The 4,715-nt window shown below is 42.2% G+C and overlaps 1 pseudogene; it reads left to right on the top strand.

Moving 5' to 3' along the window:
* The first annotated feature begins 207 nt into the window (after positions 1–207).
* LOC109959149 (glutathione S-transferase theta-1-like) lies at positions 208–2,036 on the top strand (annotated as a pseudogene).
* The last annotated feature ends 2,679 nt before the right edge of the window (positions 2,037–4,715 follow it).

The following is a 4,715-nucleotide window of genomic DNA, read 5'->3' as shown; positions in this document are numbered from 1 at the left end:
CACCCCCTTCACACTTCTCTGGCCCCCTGTGCTCAGTAGGCCCGTTCTGCTAAGTCTGAACTGTCACTACCTTGTAAAACCAGTGAGCCCCTCAGCAAGGAGAGGCAGAGTCCTGTGCAGACAAAGTAACCGTCATAGCAGGGGACGACTGTAGACAGAGGGAACACTGTGCAAACAAAACCTCTGCAGACCTGAGATTTGGACACGATGGAGCTCTATCTCGACCTGCTCTCTCCACCCTACCGCTCCGTCTTCCTGTTTCCCAAAGTTGTTGGGATTCCCTTTGAGTTCAAGCATGTCAACCTGCTTTCAGGTAATCCCACCCCAGCAGACACACACAGTACAGGGAGGACGCTGAATTCACGCAGAGCTGATCTGTGCATGGTTTACTAAGTTTTCTTAATGTTTTACATTCCACCTTAAATTAGTAATCAAGAATGAGCTTTTACAAAAAGCTTTGGCTCAGATGTTTTGAATGCAAACTTTGAAACTGTTGCAAAAGCTCAAGCTCCATAAAATGGTGTAGTTATATTTCCAGTCTTATTTTTCCATTGCATTTGGCTTTGTAACACTGTAAAGACATTTTTCAGGAGTGGTGGGTTAAATGTCCTGCAAGCTTCGAGCTTGTTATATGAGCATAAATATTTGGCTGCCAGTTTGCATTTTCACGGCTGATGGTGGAATATTGAGGGTAGGCTGCACGTACATATTGAGGGTAACAGACGTGCCTGGGAAAGAAAATAAAGGAAAGAGAAGCACTTCATTGCAGATAGAAAGAAAAGGGGAGGGAGCATTAAAAACATTTTTTATTGTCATCAAATTTTATTCATCTCATTTTAATGTTGGAACAAACCTTTGCACCATTTGTGCTACAGTATTTTTACAAACTTTTTTCTATTTGCATGGCAACACCTACACTTGACAGTAAACACTTCTGTTTCTTATCACATCTGATTGGTGTGTGTGCGTGTGTCAGCGCAACAGCACAGCAAGGAGTTTGGAAAAATCAGCATGGTTAGGAAGGTTCCTGTCATGAAGGATGCTCAGTTTGTGACTCAGCTTTTGAGAGTGTGCAGGCACAGATTTGTTAGAGTAGAATCAGATTTTTAGAGCGTCATCCCACTCATTTCTGAGTCTGTTCTCTCAGATTTCTCTACTGGAGTTTGTGTGAAAGACTGTCAGTGTCTTGTTTTCTTCGTCCCGTCTGTGTCGCAGCACCGCGATCCTGCAGTATCTGGCTCAGAAATACTCTTCGTCAGTGGCAGATCACTGGTATGCGGCCGACCTGCAGCAGAGAGCTTGTGTTGATGAATACCTGTCCTGGCAGCACATGAACCTGAGACTGCATGGGACAAAGGTCTTTCTGTTTAAGGTATGAGTCCCAGGTCACCTGACCTACTTCGGTACACACATTTCAACGCTTCAGACAGTTCATTTCTTTATTTTGAGGCTCTGGATTTTTTTTATCTATGTGATCATTTATACTCTCCTTCCACTAGTACTACTGATATATGATGACATTCGCATCAGTCTCAGCTGCACCAGTGTCCTTTCACAAGATTAAAATTTTGACCTGGTAATGGCACAAAAAATAAAGTATTCACCAAGGTTATTACAATGAAACCAAACATGGACATGAAGGTGTGTGAATCCAAAACAACAAATCAAGTTATCTGTAGCTGTCATGTGAGAACGGCTCCTACCGCTACACTGACTACTGCTGCTGGTACTACCCAAGTGTGTGTCTGTGATCAGATTCTCTACCCTCTCGTCATGTACGACGAAGGAGAAGGTGGATGCTGCTGTCAAGGATCTGAACCAGTCGCTCAAATTGCTGGAAGACAAATTCCTGCAGAGCAAGCCGTTAATCATCGGAGTCCAGATCTCTCTGGCCAACCTGGTGGCTACAGTTGTACTCATGCAGGTAATACTTCTACTGTTTCTACTACTGCTGCTTCTGGTAAGTAAACATTTTATAGCACTTGTCAAAGCTTGAGGTGACTGGTACTACAGCTACTTCTGCTTCTACTACAGAAATTCTACTTTGTCTGTTATGTCTATAAGTACGATTGTATCCTAATCCCACAGGAAATGTTTTTCTTTGCTATATACACAAAACACCAGTATTCCTGTGAAACTTTATTATAAACAATATATTTTACAACTTCCTATAAATATAATCAGTGTAATCTATAATCTGTAACCTTAAAATGGCACAGATTTTACACATGAAATTCAGTTTGCTAGTCATGAGGAGTACTGCTCTGTCTGTGAAAGGTTGTCTTCTGAGGCTCCCAAAGTTTGCATTGCCTTATGGGAAATGTAGGCTCTAGTATATTTGGAGTTTGAACCCATGGCAGCGATTAAGTGGTATGACTGAGATGGTGGCGCTTTTCTACACATTGAAGCGCATCCAAAGCACTTCATCTGCCTGCCCAAACACGCACACACATACACACACACACATCCTTGCAATTGTCACTTACAGGGTCCGTACATAGACTTGCATTCATTACCCTGACCTTACCCTGAACCGCTACTTGCCTAACCTGAACCTTTACCCCGACCTTAACCACAGCCGAGACTCGCTCTAACCCAGCACCCCAATTTTTTTAGTAAAATTTGATGAATTACAGTGCCTTTCGAAAGTATTCGGCCCCCTTGAACTTTGCGACCTTCAACTTCAAACATAAAGATATAAAACTGTAATTTTGTGTGAAGAATCAACAACAAGTGGGACACAATCATGAAGTGGAACGAAATTTATTGGATATTTCAAACTTTTTTAACAAATAAAAAACTGAAAAATTGGGCGTGCAAAATTATTCAGCCCCCTTAAGTTAATACTTTGTAGCGCCACCTTTTGCTGCGATTACAGCTGTAAGTCACTTGGGGTATGTCTCTATCAGTTTTGCACATCGAGAGACTGAAATTTTTGCCCATTCCTCCGTGCAAAACAGCTCGAGCTCAGTGAGGTTGGATGGAGAGTGTTTGTGAACAGCAGTTTTCAGTTCTTTCCAAAGATTCTCGATTGGATTCAGGTCTGGACTTTGACTTGGCCATTCTAACACCTGGATATGTTTATTTGTGAACCATTCCATTGTAGATTTTGCTTTATGTTTTGGATCATTGTCTTGTTGGAAGACAAATCTCCGTCCCAGTCTCAGGTCTGTTGCAGACTCCATCAGGTTTCCTTCCAGAATGGTCCTGTATGTGGCTCCATCCATCTTCCCATCAATTCTAACCATCTTCCCTGTCCCTGCTGAAGAAAAGCAGGCCCAAACCACGATGCTGCCACCACCATGTTTGACAGTGGGGATGGTGTGTTCAGGGTGATGAGCTGTGCTGCTTTTACGCCAAACATAACGTTTTGCATTGTTGCCAAAAAGTTCAATTTTGGTTTCATCTGACCAGAGCACCTTCTTCCACATGTTTGGTGTGTCTCCCAGGTGGCTTGTGGCAAACTTTAAACGACACTTTTTATGGATATCTTTAAGAAATGGCTTTCTTCTTGCCACTCGTCCATAAAGGCCAGATTTGTGCAGTATACGACTGATTGTTGTCCTATGGACAGAGTCTCCCACCTCAGCTGTAGATCTCTGCAGTTCATCCAGAGTGATCATGGGCCTCTTGGCTGCATCTCTGATCAGTCTTCTCCTTGTATGAGCTGACTGCGACAATGTTTTTTTCTGAAGGCCTCTGACAGCTCTTTCACTCTCACTTCAACAGTCAGGAGCACACCAAACTAAATGTCTGAGGTTTAGCTAGGGCAAGCCTCATTCAAAATGCTGAGTAACGATCTACTAATTATGTGCACCTGGTGTGATATACCTGTGTGTGATTTGAGCAATTTAGAGAGGGCATACATGTGAGGGTGTGCTATCTTTTTCCTCAGTTAGTATAGGCATTTTTGTAGAATTACATTACAGAAGATCTTGAAAAGACTTTCCTTCAGTTTTAATTGTTTAGTTGTATTACTTTAATCTCTCTATATTGTTAAAATTGAGATTAAATAACCATATATTAAAAAATGTTACAAATTCACATGCTTTCAAAGGGTGTCCTAATTTTTTCACACAACTGTATATATATTTTTGTAAATAAACCAGCACTAACGGACTCCTTTTTTACTCAGATCTGTCCAGTAAAAGAACTGGGGTATAACAACTGTATTGATGAGTGTCAAGTTTTACTGAGTAGGAACTGCTTGCTGTAACTTTGTGGAGACCTAATGTCTGGCTTAATCTGCATCTTCACACAGACCTGCTGGCTTGATTAGCATCTCCACACAGGCCTGCTTTGGGCATATTACAAGTTCTGCTTTGTAATACAGTATTTTGCAGAGACAGGAGGCCTATGACTTGAGATGACCACTTGGCCCATTTAGCATATTCACAAGGTCTGCTTTGTCCTGTACTAGCTCACACAGACAGGGGGTCTGCAGCACAGACAACCTATTGTCCAGTATTTATTGATTAGCTACCGCCTGAAATGACAACACTCACCACCTGGATCTTACCACATTCCAGCAAGCAGGCCTGGGCAGAGGTTGGCCTGCTCTCGCCAAGAGCCAATAGCTCTCTGTGCACAGCGCTGTATGGCTTTACATGTGACCAGACTGTGATTAAAATTCGACTGATTTTATACAGTTCTCTTCTGTTTTATGGTCTCGTTAAAGAACTGGGGTTTTCTAACAGTCATGACAGGCTCAATTT

The sequence above is a fragment of the Monopterus albus genome, unplaced genomic scaffold (genome assembly GCF_001952655.1).
Source record: "Monopterus albus unplaced genomic scaffold, M_albus_1.0 scaffold37.1, whole genome shotgun sequence".
NCBI lineage: Eukaryota > Metazoa > Chordata > Actinopteri > Synbranchiformes > Synbranchidae > Monopterus > Monopterus albus.
This window is presented reverse-complemented; position numbering and strand designations above follow the sequence as displayed.